General features: G+C 39.8%; 1 protein-coding gene across 2 annotated transcripts in view; it reads right to left on the reverse strand.

Annotated features, from left to right (window-relative positions):
• Positions 1-19,531, reverse strand: part of PTPRA (protein tyrosine phosphatase receptor type A) — a 184,851-nt gene extending 165,320 nt beyond the window's left edge. Inside the window, exon 1 of one of the 2 annotated variants that reach the window (XM_037811253.1) lies at positions 19,294-19,531. The gene's annotated coding sequence lies outside the window, so the exon portion shown is untranslated. Of the gene's footprint in view, positions 1-18,951; positions 19,155-19,293 lie in introns of those variants that run through there. The other variant, XM_037811254.1, reaches the window with a different exon arrangement.
• Positions 19,532-19,972: the final 441 nt, after the last annotated feature.

Below are 19,972 nucleotides of genomic sequence, written 5' to 3' on the forward strand. Positions count from 1 at the left end.
ATTAGATCAGATAAGTTTGCTCTGCTAAAAGTTTGGATTTTATCTAGAAGACAGGGAAACTATTAGAGGATTCTAAGCTGGAGAAGGCTGTGATGAAATAAGGGAGTCAAAAAGATCATTCTTGCCAGCAATGTGATGAATGGCCCAGAACATGGCAATCATTACTGCCACGAGTAGACAACTAGAGAACCTGCTGCAATCAACTAGGTGACAGGAAAAGGAGAGATAGGGAAAAACAAGCAAATTTGAGAAACAGTAGAGGTCAAACAGATACGAATGCGTCACCAACTGGAAGAACAACATCTATGTTTTTAGTTTGGGTTACTGGATGGTGCCATTCATCAAAATACATAACATAATAGCATATAAAAATAAAGACAGAGAATATAATAATAATATGAAGTTAGTTCTGAGCTCTTGTAGGTACTAGGGAATATCTTAATGGAGATGACCAGTAAGTAGGTTGTTGGCTATTATTCAGGTATGTGCTGAAGACAAATTTTCTCCTAATTAGTAAAGAGGTGGAAACTGAGACAGGGACAAAAGCAGGTGCTTCCAGGAAGAATGTGCAGGGTGAAACAAGAGGGCCGAGGATGGACATTTTGGGTAAGGGAGCCAAGGAGTGGCCAGAGAGGTACAAGAAAAACCAGGAGAGTATATTATAGAACTCAAGGGAAGACAGTTTAGGGAAGGGATGTGGCATAGTTATCACATTTACTCAATTCTTCTTCCTCTTTTCCCTTCCCCCATCTTTTCCATAGTTTTCCCTGTTAAAACCAGGAAAATAAAAGGTTATTCTGTTATAACGTTCAAATACCTGCACTGTGTCCCAGGAACCAACTACTATGGAGGAAAGACAGACATAGTCAAAGATCGTTATAAAATTTCCTAATATTTATTGAGGGCTTACTATATGCTTCTTAAGCACTTGACATGCCCTCGACATGCACTAAGTGTACAGAACTATTGTTGAACCCATTTTACCTGGTGAGGAAACCGAGTCTTAGAAGGGGTAAGTACCTTGTCCAAGGTCATAAACTAGAGCAAGGATGAGATACAGTCTCTAATCTATCCAATTTCCAAAATTAAAATAACTGTAGAACCTGACAAGGAAAACATGAAAGAAATACAAAATTTAATTTGATTTTTAAAAGATTTTTTAAGAGATTAATTTAAAAACTAACAAATAAAAGCCTATAGGAACTTGCCAAAACAAAACAAAAACCTGGCTGAAGAGCATGAAAAACCCCCTCCCCTAATTGATACAGCAATCAGGATTCTAATGTAAGGAAGGACATGTCTTGAGTAGATCCTGGAAACTCAGGGCCCTTAGTTTCCTTTCCCCAGTCTCAAACTTCTGCCCAATACGTAACTGTATCATGGGCCTGTATTTTCAATCCAGTAACCTTGGCCCTCTGCAATAGCACAAATGTTCTCTTAATGATAAGTAATATTTCAACTCTGGGAAGAAAAAGATGTGAACAATAAAATGGGGTATTCAAAACCCATTATACTTTTGAGTTAAGTTTAGATATGTATTTTCTAAGTATTGGTAATTCAGATCAAGATAATGAAAAGCACTGGAAAGTTTCAGAGGATGCTTCACTACATTTATAAATTTAATTTATTAGTATCACAGACTGCTCAAATGCTTAAGGAGCTTCTACTCATTAGAGTGGGTAACTCAGACCAGTCAAGGACTGGTTGTGTTTGACAGACTGAATGAATAAATGCATTTAAGGAAATTTAATTCACTAATAAGGAATTTGGATAAATTTAATCTGTTAAATGATTTAACAGATATTACAGTGCTAGTGAAACTTACTGTTATTTCTATTCAAAATTTACTATACCTACAAGTATACTTGTATACTAACAAGACTAAAGGAAATCCAGGTTTTTAATTTGCCACTTTAATAAACTAAGTAGTAAATTAAAACCCAAGCAATTTTAAGTAGTCCTTTCTGTGCATAAGTCCCTCTCAGACATTAAAAAACTCACACAGATAACTGAGTAGCTCTATTAACCACTGTTTGCTCTACAACAGCCTTCTTCAAAGTAGCAACTTAAAGCAATTGAATAGGCATGACTAACTCTCCCACTAACTCTGAAGTAGAAATGAACTCCACTAACCCCCACCCAAAGGCTTAAAAAGCACATCTCAATTGCCTTAACACTTACTCCTTTTGATAAGTACAAAAATCTCATACCCTCCTTTAACATTACTTGAAATATCAAACCTAAATAACTCTTATATTGAAGGGGCATTTAATAGTTCTGAAAGGCTTCACAGGAAATGGTACCTATGCATGCTTCTGGAATGGAGAACTTGGACAATGAGGAAAGATCCCACTGTAGTCAGCCACTATTGAGAATCCCTGCCTTAAACATTCACAACCGCTGCCAGCAATACTACTGCCTGATGGATATGAACCACAAGAAGAAAAAGAATCTTCTATTACGTCTACCAACTAGTGGCAAGATCCTGGATTAGGCTCAGTCTCCTTGGGCTTCTTCCTTTTCTCATCTACAAGCAAGGGCTTTAGACTTGAGGACTTCTGAGGACCATTCTCGCTTACTGGGTAAAGAGATAAAACACCAGCTGGAAATCACTGTGAACTCAGCCCGTGTTAACAAAGTGGACAGGCCCAGGTGGGGATGTAAGAGAAGCCCTGGAGGGCAGTGGTCTCAGAGAGAGAGAAGGCAGAGGCCCTGATTCAGGAACTGGCCTCACTCCCTGCAATGTGGGCGAAGCATTCACATCACTGGAGATATAGAAAAAGTGACTAGGAAAACAGCAGAATTCCTGTAAAATCTCTAGGCCCCTAGTTCCTTTTGGAAGAATGGTGAGACTCCTGGAACTATCCCACACTGTTTGGGTAACAGCACTGCAGATATGTGGAAGACATTCTCTTCATTAATGGGCAGTACTGATGCATTTACAATACTGTATTATGCAATCTGTCAACCAATATTTGAAAACCAACTGCTGGGTAAGCTATTTGTCAATCAATACTTGAGAACTACCAGCAAAATTCATAGCAGCCAAGTTTCAACTTCTTTCCACAACAGTACACTCACTTAAAGCCAGAAAGCTGGAACCCCACTATCACTTCTAATGCTTGAATAAAAACTGTCCACATATCTCCACCCCCACCCCCCACCCCAACCCCCTCCCAAACGAAAACACCATCACCCCCAGCTAAATCTGCTCTGATAATCACGTCAGTCTCTCTGCTCTGCCCAGTCCATTCTCACAGCATGGCAATCAATCTTTTTTACTACATATCTGAGAGAGTACACACACACACACACACACACACACACACACACACACACACACCCCAACCTATGTTCACCTATAAATTTAAGTACTAATATTTATGATACTACAAAAAATTCATTTTAAATAAAATTAAAATAAGGGTTTTTATATAAAAGCCATTATTCCCATCATTAAATATTAATATAATCTTTTAAAAAAATATTTAGGTTTAAAATATTTTAGATCCTTTGATTAACTATTTCTCATTATGTTTGGAAAATTTGTTTTAACACTTTTGATAGAGCAGTTTAAAAGTTTGGTTTCAAGCTCAGTTTTGTTTTGATATTTGGTTTTAATGGCTATCATAACCAGAAAGAAATATGGATCCAAAAGGAAGAAGTGCTATGGTTGTACTTACACAGTCATATTTATTTTTCCACCCTATCCAATTATACAAATATTTCCTTTAAATTTGGCTAGGAGATAGCCATCTTTCCTCTTGAAAACTAATCAGAAGATGTTACTTTTTTTATTTCTAACAGATGAGGTTGAAACTCACGAAAACTCTTCATTTAGGGTATCTTTTAACTTTTTACTATAGAAATTTTTAACCATACATAAAAGTAGAAAGAGCAGTATAAAATAGCTCTTACGTATCTATTACCCAACTATAATAATCAATATAGGGCAAATCTTGTCTCATCTATACCATCCAAACACAGTTGATTATCTTAAATCAAATTCAGACATCATATCATTTTATGAATAAACATTTCAGTACATATCTCTAAGAGAAAGGAGTCTTTCCTTTTAATAACCATAATACTATTATCATACCTAAAAATTAAAATAATTATTTAAAAATCATCCTAATATAGATAGCATTCAAATTACTTCATTGGTCTAATAATATCTTTTTACAGTTGGTTTGTATGAAACGGTATTTAAACAAGGTCTATAAATTGCATTTAGTTAATATGTCTCTTAAAGCTCTTTTATCTGTAACAGTTCTTCCCCTCTTATTTGGGAGGCCTGTGAGACATTTATTTGAAGTAACTGGATCCATTAGTCCTATAGACTTTCTCACATTGTGAATTCGGCTGATTGCATCCTATAAACTGGGAGTTAGATATAGAAGTTCAATCACAGTCAGATTTGACAATTTTTTTTGCAAGAATATTTCATGAATGGTGTTTTGTTCTTCCTACTGTATCACGCAGAGGCACATAAGGTTTGGTTGTTCCAATTTCAACGATGTTATGTGTCATGGCCCAAGAGGGCTTTTGTAGCCAAAGGACTAAAGAAAGCACTGGACACATTCTGAGACATGAACTTTTATTATAGGGCTTACCTAGAGGGTGGAGAAGTCAAGTCACGTTGCCCTGAAATCAGGAGCTTCTTTGAATGGATTCAGGAGCTGCTCTGAATGGTGGCATGTTCAGAGCACAATGTGGAAATAGTCTGCCCTTTGGGGGGCTGAATAAGCTGGTTATAAGGGCTCCACATTCCAATGGGTATGAGAGCATAAGACTGGGAGTGGAGGGTTGTGCAACCTATGGAGGGAGTAATTGTAATCAACAGGGAGGAGGAAAGGATTATAGATTATTTTGTAGATAACAGTATCTCAGGAAGTCTCAAGGAGGAGGTAGTTTTGGGTATAGATTACATTTAGCACCTGATATTACAAGGAGAACAGGTCAAACCTTAACTGACCTAGGTTACGCAAGCTGCTGGTGCAATCTTCAAGGCCTTTGGTAAATGCCCTGTGCCTGGGGTTCCCACATTATGATAGATCAGAAGGTTGTCAGCCTGATAAATCAATTATTAAAAGTTCCCTAATGGTTTTAATAACCTAACAGATGATCAATGCCTATAATTCATTAGATCATGTGGAAATTTTTTTAAGTACATTGGTGATTTTTATCAGGTTACAAAATTATGTTTCCAAGTTTTTCAGGTATAAAATTATGAGAGTTTTTATAGGTACACCAAATCACCATGAAACTATTAGTCAATAGATGAATGAAAATCAAAACCACAATGAAATACTACTTCACACCCAACAGAATGGCTCCAGTGAAAAAGCAAATACCAAGTGCAGACAAGGATGTAGAGAAATGGGAATCCTCATATACTGCTGGTATGAATTTAAAATGGTATGGCCACTCTCTCTCTAACTAAGCCACCTTGGCAGGTGATCTCACTGCCCTCCCTCCTAAGTGGGATCTGCCTCCCAGGGGTGTAAATCTCCCTGGCAACGCAGGATATGACTCCCGGGACAAATCTGGACCCGGCATCGTGGGATCAAGAACATCTTCTTGACAAAAGAAGGATGCGAAATGAAATGAAATAAAGCTTCAGTGGCTGAGAGATATCAAATAGAGTCAAGACGTCACCCCTTAGGCTTTAATGTATTGGAATAGCTGGAAGTAAATACCTGAAACTACCAAACTCCAACCAGTAGCCTTGACTCTTGAAGATGAGTGTATAACAATATAGATTACAAGGGGTGACAGCGTGATTGTGAAAACCCTGTGGATTGCACTCCCTTTATACAGTGTATGGATGAATGAGTAGAAAAATGGGGACAAAAACTAAATGAAAAATAGGGTGGGATGGGGGGGATGATTTGGGTGTTCTTTTTTACTTTTATTTTTTATTTTTATTCTGATTCTTTCTGGTGTAAGGAAAATGTCCAAAAATAGAATGAGGTGATAAATGCCCAACTATATGATGGTAATGTGAATAGCTGATTGTACAACATGGATGATTCATGGTACGTGAATATATATCAATAAAACTGAATTTTAAAAAATGGTATGGCCAGTTTGGAAAGCAGTTTTGCAGTTGTTTAAAAAGTTAAACATAGAGGAAGATGGCAGCATAGAGAGGAATGGAAGCTAGTTAGTCCCCTTGGAACAACTAATAAACAACCAGGAACAACCAGTAAATAATCTGGAATAACTGCAGGGGGACAAACGGGACTATCCACTCATCATACACCAACCTGAATTGGGAGGAATGTCCGAGATCGTAGCATAAAATCTGTAAGTAAAAACTGTGGACCCCGGCTGGGAGCCCCCTCCCCCCACGGCCAGAACTGCAAAGCCTCAAGGTGCTAGAGAGCAGCACTCGCTGAGCAAGCAAATACAGCTCAGCCCAGCTCCAACTGGGGTTTTCATTAACAAACGTGGACTGTTCAGTACAAGCTAAGAATCCCCAACAAGCAGACAGAGGCTTTTGGTGATGACTGACCTTGGAGAGTCAGAGAACCTCTCTGGGAGGGTGGGGGAGCCCAGAGGACCAAGTGCTGCCTCTGGCTGATGGGTGAAATCGAGGGTGGCACGAATAGGCCCTTTGGGGGGATTTCTGTCCCTCTGTCAGCTCAGTGGAGGAAGCCTCAGCCATTTTCAGTTCCCAGCACTCTGACCCAGACAAAGGTGGAGATAGCACAGGCAGAGAGTCTATTCAAATGCTAATGACCTCTCCCTAGGGTGTGTATCTTCCCTAAGAGGAAAGAGGTGGGGCCCAGCTCTACTACCTGCCGTCTATTCAGAAACAGATCCCAAAGCCTGGGGGAAAACAGCCACAGGACAAACCTCCTTACACCAGTCTGGAGATACAGGCTGACAGGTGCCACCTGATGGACAGAAAAGCACAGTGATTTGAGGCCTCACAGGGTGTACCAATCTTCTAAGACACACCCTCAAGGAGATGTGATACTATTGCCTCCTTCTGAGACCTGAGCCTGCTCTGGTCTGGGAAAACCTGATTGGGGTAACCAAGGAAACCAGATGTCTAGAAAACAGAAAACTACAACCTACACTAAGAAAAATGAAGTTATGCCCAGTCAAAGGAACAAACTTACACTTTAATTGAGATACAGGAATTTAAACAACTAATACTAAATCAATTCAAAACGTTTAGGGAACATATGGCAAAAGAAATGAAGCATATAATGAAAACACTGGGCGTACATGAGGTAGAAATTGAAAGTTCGAAAAAACCACTGGCAGAGTCTATGGAAATGAAAGGCACAACATGAGATGAAAGACTCAATGGAGACATACAATAGCAGACTCAAGAGGCAGAAGAAAACACTCAGGAACTGGAGAACAAGACACCTAAAAGCCTACACACAAAAGAACAGATAGAAAAAAGAATGGAAAAATATGAGCAACGTCTCCAGGAATTAAATGACAACACAAAACGCAGAGATGTATATGTCATACGTGTCCCAGAAGGAAAAGAGAAGGGAAAAGGGGCAGGAGCAATAATAGAGGAAAAAATCAATGAAAACTTCCCATTTCTTATGAAAGACATAAAACTACAGATCCAAGAAGTGCAGCGCACCCCAAACAGATCTGAATAGGCCTACACCAAGACAATAATCAGATTATCAAACATCAAAGAAAAAGAGAGAATCCTGAAAGCATCAAGAGAAAAGCGATCCAGTACATACAAATGAAGCTTGATAAGACTATGTGCAGATTTCTCAATAGAAACCATGGAGGCAAGAAGGAAGTGGTGTGATACATTTAAGATACCAAAAGAGAAAAACCACCAATCAAGAATCCTATATCCGGCAAAACTGTCCTTCAAATACGAGGGAGAGCTTAAAATATTCTCTGACAAACAGACAATGAGAGAGTTTGTGAACAAGATACCTGCTCTACAGGAAACACTAAAGGGAGCACTGAAGACAGGAAGGAAAAGACAGGAGTGAGAGATCTGGAACACAATTTTGGGAGATAGTAGCACAGCAACATAAGTACAATGAACAAAGGTGACTGTGAGTATGGCTGAAAAAGGAAGGTTAGGAGCATGTGGGACACTAGAAGGAAAGAGGAAAGATAAAGACCGGGACTGTATAACTCAGTGAAACCCAGGGTGCTCAATGATTGTGATAAAAGATACAAATATGTTTTTACATGAGGTAGAACAAATGAACGTCAACATTGCAAGGTGTTAAAAATAGGGTGGGACTGGAGGGAAAATACAATCAATGCAAACTAGAGACTATAATCAACACGCTTACTTTGATATAACAAAGGCAATTACCAAAGCTAAATGCATATGGATGGGGACATAAGGGAAGGGTATAGGACTCTTGGCATTGATGATGTTGTCTGACTCTTTATTCTACTTTAGTTTAATGCCGTATTTCCTTTTGTTGCTTCCTAGCTGTCATGTTTTTTTTTTTCTTCTCTCTTTCTTTTTTCTTTTTCTTTTGTCTCTCTACCTTCTTGACTCTTCCTCCTTCTTTGTGGAAGAAATGGAGATGTCCTATATAGATAGTAGCGATGGTGCTGAATACATAAATATGTTACTATACAGGGAACCATCGATTGTTTACTTAGGATGGAATGTATGGTGTTGGAACCAAACTGTCTTAAAAAAAAATGGGTTGATGAGGAAACCTTGAGGGCACTATATTGAGTGAAATAAGACAGACACATAAGGACAAATATTGCAAGTCCTCACTATATGAACTAATTAAAATATGTAAACTCATAGACATGAAATATAAGTTACCAGGATATAGAATGAGGCTAAAGAACTGGGAGCGGTTGCTTATTATGAGCAGAATGTTCAACTAGGGTGAACTTAAACATTTGGAAGTAGACAGAGATGATGGTAGCACATTGTGAGAATGACTAACAGTGCTGAATGGTCTGTGAATGTGGGGGAAAGAGTAAGCTCCAAGCCGTGTATGTCACCAGAAGGAAAGTTGGAGGTTAAAAGATGGTAATGTATAAAACAGTGAATCCTGTGGTGGACAATGTCCGTGATTAACTGTACAAATATCAGAAATCTCTCTCATGAACTGGAACACTATAACTTGAAGTTAACAATAGAGGGGCATAGAGAAAAAAATATACACCTATTGCAAACTATATACTACAGTTAGTAGTATTTTAACATTCTTTCATCAACAGTAACAAATATACTATACCACAACTATGAATCAATAATGGAAGGGGTTGTTTAGGATTATGGGAGGATTTGAGTTTCCTTTTCTTGGTCTTTATTTCTTTTCTGAAGTAATGAAAATGTTCTAAAAATTGAAAAAAAAATTATTTGTGTGATAGATGCACAGCTGTATGATGGTACCTTGGGCACTTGATTGTACACTTTGGATCTTTGGATAATTGTATGGTATGTGAACAATCACAATTAAAAAGTATATATATTTAAAAAAAAAAGTTAAACATAGTATTACCATTTGACCCAGCAATTCCATTCCTAGGTATATAGCCAAGAGGCCACATCCACCCAAAAACCTGTGAACAGGAGAAATATTTGCAAATCATATACTGATAAAGGATCTAAATCTTGAATATAAAAAGAACTCCTACAACTCAATAATAAAGACAAATAATCCAATTTTTTTTTTAATCCTGAAAAGAATTTTCTCCAATGAAATTATACAAAAGCCAACAAGCACATGAAAATATGCTCAACATCATTAGTCATCAGGGGAATGCATATAAAACAGCAATGAGATACCACTTCACACCTACTAGGGTGGCTAGAATCAACAAGTCAAATAATAACAAAGTTTTATTGAGGATGTGAAGAAATCAAAACCCTCAAGCACTGCTGGTGCGAATGTAAAATGGTACAGTCACCTTGGAAAACAGTATGGCAGTTCCTCAAAAAGTTAAAACAGTTACCATTTGATCCAGCATTTCTACTCTTAGGTATATACCCAAGAGAAAAGAGAACATATGTCCACACCGAAACTTGTACATGAAAGTTCATAGCAGCATCATTCATAATAGTCAAATGGTAGAAACCCAAAGGTCCATCAACTGATGAATGGATAAACAAAATGTGGTATACTCATACAATGGTATATTATTCAACCATTAAAAAGGAAAAAAGTACTGATACATGCTACAACATGGATGAACCATGAAAACATTATTCTAAGGGTAAGCCAGTCACAAAAAAACGATGTATTATATGATTCCATTTATATGAAATGTCCAGAATAGGCAAATCTGGAGACTGAAAGCAGATGAATGGTTGCCTAGGGCTGGGAGATGGAGATGGGATGGAGGGATGGAGGGGGTGATAGCTAAATGGTATGGGGTTTATTTTTGGAATGATGAAAATGTTCTAAAAGCAATTGTGGTGATGGCTGTACAACTCTATAAGCAAATATATTAAAAACCATCAAACTGTACACTTTAAATCAGTAAACCTTAAGGAATGTGAATTTTATCTCAATAAAGCTGGTTTTAAAAAATGTACACAAATGTTCATAGGAACATTATTCATAATAGCCAAAAAGTGGGGATAACCAAATATTCATCAACTGATAAGTGGATAAACAAAATGTGGTATATCCATACAATGGAATATTAATCAGCCATAAAAATGAATGATGTACAGGTACATGCTACAATACGGATGAACCCAAAAAACATTATGCTAAGTAAAAGAAGCCAGGCACAAAAGGTCATATATTTTATGATTCCCTTTATGAAATATCCACAATAGGCAAATGCAAGAAACAGAAAGACTGGTGATTCCCAGGGGTTTGTGGTAGGACAGAATGGGGAGTCATTCCTATTGGGTACAGGGTTTCTTTCAGGGGTAATGAAAATGTTCTGAAATTAGACAGTGGTGGTGATGCACAACTCCATTACTATACTAAAAACCACTGAACTGTGTACTTTAAAAGAGAATTTATGATATTATGAATCATAATTTATGAATTGTAAGTCAATAAGACTTGTTACTTAAAATATAATTACAATGAGGAAAATGCTCTCTCCTAGCAAATTTCTTTCCAAGAAAAAAAAGCTTTCTAATTCTCTCTTAAAACAACACCTTGAATGAGGTATGCAACTAGGTGAATGGACACTAGGACGGTATGTTGAGTGAAATAAATCAGAAATGAAAAGACGGACAACATAATGCATTACTAATATGGACTAACTATAATGTGCAAACACTGAGAATTGAATCTGAGAGCATAGGTTATCAGGGCAAAGCTTATGGCAAAGGTTCCTAGACTGTAAGCTCTTATAACAGTTAAATCTATTCCTGAGTTCTAATGGCTATTTCTAAATTCTGAGATGCTGAGTTCTTTGGGTATAACCTGGTCGGTCCCTGGAACTTTGGGTATCTGTGTGACACCTGAGATTCAGAGCCAGAGTTCAGCAGCTGTGAGTGTCAGTGTTATCCCCTACAGCAAATGTTAAAGAGTCTGAAAAAGAGATTAGACTTCAATTAGAGATATGAACAAAATGGACTTGGTTAAGACTAAGGTAAATCAGACTACAGGGTAAAGAACAATATTGACAGTGTTTTAAAACTTCAACTTCTGTGTGAGACCAAAGGAAGAGATGTTTATTAGGCAGAGAATCTATATTTTTTTGTAGAACACTACATAATTTAACTTCTATGGTCCATTTATTCAGACACCATAATTACAAGGAACTTTGAATAGAGAGTGAAAGCTGGCTTGTTTGTACAGGTTAGTGTGAAGCCTGATACATCCCACAGTAATTTGGGCAGAGAATAAAAATGTATTTGCAAGGCTTCCTTGAGGGACTGGGGGAAAATGTGGAAATATTAAACTTCCCCACCTGGGGAATTCCTGATCTTCTCACAAGAATTGGGGACTACCAATTTAGAAGGCTGAGCCCTTGATCTTGGGGCTTGTCCTTACTAAGTCTGTTACTGCAAAGGAGAGGCTAAGCCTACTTAACATTGTGCCTAAGAGTCACCTCCAGAGAACCTCTTTTGTTGCTAGATGTGACCTCTCTCTAAGACAACTCATAAGGTAAACTCACTGCCCTCCCCCCTACATGGGACATGACTCCCAGGGGTGTAAATCTCCCTGGCAACGTGGGGCATGACTTGCAAGGATGAGCTTGACCCTGGCACTGTGGGACTGAGAGGGCCTTCTTGGACCCAGTGGGGGAAAAGAAATGAAACAAAATAAAGTTTCAGTGGCTGAGAGATTTCAAATATAGTCAAGAAGTCATTCTGGAGGTTATTCTTACACATTATACAGATATTCCTTTTCAGTTTTTAGATTATTGGAATAGTTAGAAGGAAACACCTAAAACTGTTGAACTGCAACCCAGTAGCCTTGATTTTTGAAGATGACTATACAACTATATAGCTTACAATGTGTGACTATGAGATTGTGTGATCTGTGTAGCTTCCACTCCTTTTATACAGTGTATGGACAGATGAGTAGGAAAATGAGGACAAAAAATAAATGAATAACAGGGAGGGATGGGGGTATGGGATGTTTTGGGTGCTCTTTTTTATTTTAATTTTTATTCTTATTCTTTTTTGTGTGTGGTAATGAAAATGTTCAAAAATTGATAGCGGTGATGAATGCACGTCAATCTGTGATGTGCTGTGAACAACTGATTGTACACTGTGGATGATAGTATGGTTTGTGAATATATCTCAATAAAATTGAATTTTCAAAAAAGGGAAATGGACTAGACAGTGGTTCAAAGTGGTACAAAGAAATAAAGTTAAAAACAAAAACAAAAACAAAAACAAAAAAACCTTGACTTGAAGGGACAGATTAAGGATATTAACTTTTCAAGCAGTATTTCCTAGGTAGTGCTTACCATCACAGAAAAGTCAGTGTGCTAGTCTGAATGTATTATGTCCCCCAAACACCATTATCTTTGATGTAGTCTTGTGGGGCAGACATTTTGGTGCTGATTAGATTTGCTTGGAATGTGCCCCACTCAGCTGTGGGTGATGACTCTGATAAGATATTCCCATGGAGGCATGGCCCCACCCATTCAGGGTGGGCCTTGATCAGTGGAGCCATATAAAATGAACTGACTCAAAGAGAAGGAACTCAGTGCAGCTGTGAGTGACGTTTTGAAGGGGAGCAAGCTTGCTAGAGAGGAACGTCCTGGGAGAAAGCCACTTTGAAAACAGAACTTTGGAGCAGATGCCAGCCACGTGCCTTCCCAGCTAACAGAGGTTTTCCAGACGCCATTGGCCATCCTCCAATGAAGGTACCCAATTACTGATGACACTTTATGGCCTTAAGACTGTAACTGTGTAGCCAAATAAACCCCCTTTTTATAAAAGCCAATCCGTCTCTGGTGTTTTGCATTCTGCAGCATTAGCAAACTAGAACAGTCAGCTATTTTTTTTAAGCAAGAAAAATGCTTAATTCATCAATAACTTTACCACAAGAAAGTCAACAAATGACAACTTGCTTCAATAGCCTGTCCATGAAGAGGTAATGAATGAATTTCATCCTTTTATTCTGTGAAAGCAGCTGGTCTTGTCAATAGTTTAGATTTATACAATTAGTCCATATAGAGATGTTCTTAGTAAGGTAGTCATTTACTATTAAGAATATGTCTCCTCTAGTACAACTCCCCTCCAGTAGCTCACAAAAGAAGTGGTGCTTCATGGTCTTAATTATTAAAAGAAAATCTAGAAACACTGAGACATGCCAGAAGCTTCTGTACTTAATAAGTGTATAGCAAACATCCTACACTACAAAATTTGTTCTAATATTGTTTATTCAAACATTCAGCAACATTTTCTATGCATCTTCCAACACATTACTTTCCATGTATTATTATCAGCCTTTTTTTTTTTTTTTTCTTTTTACTATGACAGGAAGAACCTGTCAATGGTATGTGCTTCTTTTGGTCTTTTACAAAGACAAGAAATTTTAACACATAAACTGTAATTATCAAGGTTAATAATATTTTGCAACATATTTCTTTGAATAGCCCATAACTTTAAAAAGCATTGAAAAAAATTTCAGAAGTCTTCTTTATGCTCCTTTATGTTCTAAATGCTTAGTTTTCAAACATCTTGGTCCTTGTAAACAGCCTCATATTTCATTATTTAATACCTCAAGTTTCTACATACTCTTAAAGCAAAATTCTATTAATGACAGAGAATATAAATCCATGTCTCAAATAGGTTTCTTGATAGCGTCAAATTTAATAAGAGCAGATTATCTAACCGGATTTAACACCTCACCAAGGGTTCACAATAGGAGTTGGAGAAGGGTCAGTTCTGCCATTTGTTTGCTTGTGCTTGTATTAGTAGTATTTTCTTCAATCACTTAGGAATCGTCTTAAGATACTTGTTCATTTTGTGAACCTTAATTTAATGAAAACTGGTTAATGTGATTTGTTATTAATATATTGCAACACACTCAAGGCAGATGTATGAATAAGGCTCTGCTCACTACAGAATACCCTCTCAGGCTACCCAAAGTTCCATAGTTAACACATTGACTGTTTGATCTACACACCTAAGACAATCCCTAAATTAAATGTGAATGTGTCTGATTAATCTCACTGAACAGTATGCTCAGGAGAGGATGAGATGGAAAGATTTATGTTGTATACGTTTCCACAATTAAAAAAAAAAAGAGAAACTAAAGAGATAATAACAATTTAATGCAATACATGATGCTGATGGGATCTAAGAATGGAGGTGAAAAGGCACAAAAGAACATTACTGGGACATAAAAAATTGGAACACAAACTGTTAGCTTTCTATCAATGTTAAATTTCTTGAACTTGATAACTGCACTTAAGTGATTACAGAAGCAAATATCCTTGTTCATAGAAAATGCACATGGAAGTACTGTGGTCAAGAATTATGTTATGTGTACAACCTGCTTTTAAATGGTCAGAAGACAGAAAGACAGACAGACAGACAGAATGATGTGGTAAAATGTTAAGACTGATGAATCTAGATACCTGAGGGGGATGGGCATGTGTTGGAGTTCTCTCTAAATGGGTTTGTATTATTTTTTAATTGGCCTGTAAGTTGAAATTATTCCAAAATAAAAAGCTAAAAAAAAAAAAACCTCTGCCTGTATATTGACACAAAACAGATGTGAATTTAGAGTAATGTAAATGTAGTTTTACATTTAGTGGGTTCTCTTTTTCTTAGATAATATATTAAAATAACTTAATTTTGGATTATTTGTGGATTTGCTGCTTGGTTTTATTAAATTAACATTATATGACTGCTAACTTTGGCATTTGGGATCATTTATTAGTAATTGCACTGGAAGTAAAAGGACAAGATTCTGTATCTGGCCAGTTCCTGCTTATAACTCAAATTTCACCTGCATCTTACTTTTTCCACATGAAGGTGGAGAAAAATAATGCAACCATATTGACAAATTGACTCTAAGGTCAGCCAAAAAAAATTGTTGGGCAAATACAAGTACCAGAGCTTCTTAACCCACCCACCCACCCACCCCCAACAAACACTATCATCCTTCTGAGCCTCAGTGTCTTCCTCTGTAAAAAGAAAGAACAAGCTAGAATCACCTGGAGGGAGAGGAGGAGAAAGTAGGCATATGATATCTGAAAAAGCATTCCAAGCAATCCTGCTGCATACTCTAACGAAGATCCACTAAGTCACGCTCACTCACATTTTGGAGGAGAGTGTAAATTGGTACAAACCACTCAAAGGGCTGGTGGATTTGGTTAAGTCTCCGAAAATTAAAAATGCCATTTATCCTTTGACCCAGTACTTCCACTTCCAGAAGTGCATTATTCAGAGACACATACACAGAAGCACATAACAAAGTATATACAAGGACATTCATTGTAACACTGTAGCAGGAAAAGCTGTAAACAACCTAAAAGTTTAACCAGAAAACTAGTTACAAATTATGGTACAGCCATACAATGAAATAAAAGAAAGTCAAAAGAATGAACAGCTCTAAATGTACTAATACAGAATCATTTCCTAAATATGTTAAGTAAAAAAGAGCAAGGTGTGACTGGTATGTACCATGGTGGGAGGGGATGGCTATGGAGACGTATGTTTATAAAGGAACGTGGTCTATGTAAGGTCACAGATACTGAAAATTGCAACCATCTCTAGGCGGAGGTCAGGGAGACCTCCTTTCCTTTATACACTGTTTAATAATGCTGGAATTTTTTTCTCATAGGCATTTATTGTCTTTTCCTTTAAAAAAAAAAAAAAAAAAAAGCAATCCAAGAAAAGGGAAAAGTAGTTAGAGTAGCGCCCCACAAGTAGGAAGTATCAATAAAAGTGGCTATTAGTCAAAATTGAAGAAAAACTAACCACCAAGCAAGATTCTCTCTAGGCCTCCCTCTGGATCTCAGAGGCTGTGATTCTGGAGCCTGGCCCCGGCCTCCTCAATTGTAGGGGCATAGGAATCTGACCCCACACTGTCCACACTGTACCCAAAGACCTTTCCAAAGCCCATGGCAGTCCAAGTCCCTGAAATCCTTCAACATCCTCCAACCAACAGATGAATGGATAAACAAACTGCAGTGTATACATACCAGGAAATATTATTCAGCCATAAAAAGGAATGAAATCCTGGTACATGCTACAACATGGATGAACCCTGAAATCATTACGTTATATGAAATAAGCCAGATACAAAAGGACAAATATTGTATATTCCACTTAGAATAAGCAAATTCATAGAGACAGAAAGTAGATAAGAGGTTACCAGGGGCTGGGGGAAGGGGGAAGTGGGCAGTTTGTCCACTTGGTAACAGACGGTGGAGACAGTAGCACAACATTGTGAATGTAATTAATACCACTGAAGAGTATCCTTAAAAATGGATAAAATGGGAAATTTTGTGCTATATATATATATATATGTTACTGCAATAAGGAAAAAAAAAAAATCTTCCAGGGGCTCTACACTACCCAAACTCTTAACATGTCACATAAGGCCCTTCAAGCTGATCCTAACCTCACCTTCCATCTCTCCTGTCCTGAGTCAATCCAGCTATGCTTAACCTCTCCCTTCTCCCCATGGCCAGCGGGTTCCTTCCACCTTCAAGCCTGCTTGTACTGACACTGCTCCCTCTTTCCTGAGTGCTGTCCACTACACACAGACTTCAATGAATCCTTCATGACCCAACGGCTGCCTCCTAGGAAAACTTCCCCCTCTATCCAGGGAGAGAGTGCTCCCTGAACAGCCTGACAGAACTAGTCTGGAACTAGACTGCCAGGGTTCAAATCCTGAACTATTCCCTCATCTGCTTTAGCATATGGCTGTATACATGGTTTCAGTTTCTAACTCTGTAGACTCGGAACAAGCCCCTCTACAACTGTTTAAAGAATTAAATGAGATAATTCATGGAAAGCATTTATCACATAGCCTGTCCAAGGCAAGTAAAAGATAATAGCTACTATTATTATTACATTCATAGCACCTGTGATTTAATTGTTTGCATCTACCTGTCACTGGATTAGACTGTGAGCTCTGCAAAGGTAAAGGTGAGACTTCTTCACTTTTATCTTGTATCCTAAACACCTGGCACCATGCCTGGCAAAGGGAAGGTACATAAATGTTTTTTCTGTTTCTGAATTTCACCCAGATGGTATACAGTAACTATAGGTACTCAGTGAACGGCTTCCTGGATACCACCATGCTTTGCAATACACATATCAGTCAGGTCACTTCAGATAGGAAGAGGTAAGAAGAGACCAAAGGGCTTTTGGCCTTTCAATGACAGTCAAGCAGACTGGAGGCCACTGGGATATGACACCTGCCAGTTCCCACCTGCTGACCTCTTATGGGGCTGGATGGGATGAACATGGGCAGGTGAGGAATCAAAGGTACTGAAAGTCCTGTGAGTGCACTCTAGGCAGACCTTCAATAAACATTCACGGAAGACTAACTTGGGAAGCAAGAACCTAGAAGTGAACAAAGCCCAGATGTCAGGGAAAGGAAGAAAACAGACCTACAAAGAAAATTGTGAGAAACCATTCTCAGCATGAAGATGGAAAGATGAACAAGACACAGCTCCTGCCCTCATGAAGCTTATCAAATGAGAAGGGTTTTAAAGGAAGAGGAGGGGCTTGGCAGGTAAAGTTGTGGAGGAGAGAGGATTGTATAAGTAAAAGCTTCCCAGCATATTAAGGGGCCAGTGAAGCAGTTCTGAATGGCTGCGGAAGGGAGGGTGCGGGGTGGGGGTGGCGGGATGAGAGTTGAAGGATTAGGCTAAAAGGAAAAGTGTAAGTTGAGGCAAGACTGTCAAGGGCCTTGTAAGACCTGCTAAAGCAATTTGGGATTCATTCATCCCATGGGAAAAGGAAAACTGAGGGAGTTTTTAAGTAAACAAGTGACAGCATCAGATGTGTTTCTGAAAGGAGTGGCCAGGCAGGAAGATGTTTGCCCTTCCCTAGCCAATCCTCTTCTCACCCACCATCTTCTGGTTCTCAGGCTGCCACAAGAGCAAGCAGGTAGCAAGTGAAGAGATCCCCCCCGGAAGACAAGACTGGTTCTAGAGCAGGGCTCCCTACCTTAGGGAAAGGCTTCTGAAGGCATTCTCCCTGTCTAGGGAGGTTTTGAATATTCCTCCTTTCCTGTCTTATAAATATCAGCTATGACCTCAAAAAACCCTCAACATCGGGTTCGGCTCTGCCATTATTATTTTCATCTTCAGCAAATACAATAAGGAACCATTAAAAAAAAAAAAAAAGATATTCTCCGTTTTATTTATCAAAAGTAAAAGCGGCTAGAGAGCCTCTGCATTCTCAATTGGCTCATTGTGAATTCTGGACAGCTCCGAGCCCCCACCTCCTTCCTAAGCAGCCTCAACAGTTGGCTGTGGGCGGCACACAGAGGGGCCAGGGAGAGGGGCCAGGGTAGCTTTCAGGGAAAGAAAAGTTGGATATTGCAAGAGCAAATTTTCTCATACCTTTTTCCTCCCATTAAATGGATCTAAGCAAATTCTGTCTTCACTGTTCCAAGTTTCTTCTTTCAGAATGAACTATGGCAGCGCCCTGGCCTGGCCCCAGGAGGTCGCACGCAAAGTTCCCAAGTAGTTGGGAGGGGTCAGCGGCAGGTCCGGCACGTTTCCGGGGACCACCACCCCTCCCCGGCTGGTCGCGCAAGGATGCGAGATCCAATTTTAAAAGCCAGATGATTTCTACCGGGAAAAGAGGGATTTGGACTCCGGTCGAAGACCCCTCCCACCGCGCCCGGGAACCGCCTCCCCCTTCCAGAGTCCACCCGGGCGGCGGCGGCCGCGAGCACTCACCGAGTCCGGCGCTGGGCGGGACCGCGAGGGACGAGGACGGCGACTCCGCCTCGCTTCCGCGGCGGCGTCTTGGCCCGCCACACGCCCTCAGGGCCGCCGCCCGGCCCGCGGCTCGGAGTCCCGCGGCGGCGGCGGCGGCCTCGCCTCCATGGCGGGGGGAAGCGGCGGAGGGTCAGCGGGGCAGGCGGCGGTGATGGCGGCGACGGTGACGGCCCCGGGTCCGAGCTTGAGCGCGCGCGCACGCGTCTCTGTCAGCCCCACACTCGCCGCAGCCTCGCTCGCGATCCGGCCTTAGCTGTAAGGCGCTTCCTCATTGGCCATTTAGAGACAGACGCTGGTTGGCCGAAACCGAACAGGCGTCTCCCGGCCCTCGCGGGCCCCGCCCTTGGGCGCCTCCGAGCGCTCCTAGCCTGCCTGGGGCTCGGAACCCGGGACGCGGGTCTCAAGGTCTCACGGACTCGGAGTTGCACGGCCTGCGCGCGCTAAGTGGCGATCCCCACCGCAGCCCGGCTGTTGGGGAAACAGGACCTCAGAAGCGCCAGCCGACAGTGCACCAACGCCTTCCGCCTCTCTACAGTCCCAGGCCCCTGGAAGTGGGCCTTCTTCCCAGTATACAGATGCATAAGTGGGCCAAATCCGGGCTACGAGTGACCAAGACGGCCTGCAACTCGAAAGCTGT

Source organism: Choloepus didactylus, chromosome 19 (genome assembly GCF_015220235.1).
Source record: "Choloepus didactylus isolate mChoDid1 chromosome 19, mChoDid1.pri, whole genome shotgun sequence".
Taxonomy (NCBI): Eukaryota; Metazoa; Chordata; class Mammalia; order Pilosa; family Megalonychidae; genus Choloepus; species Choloepus didactylus.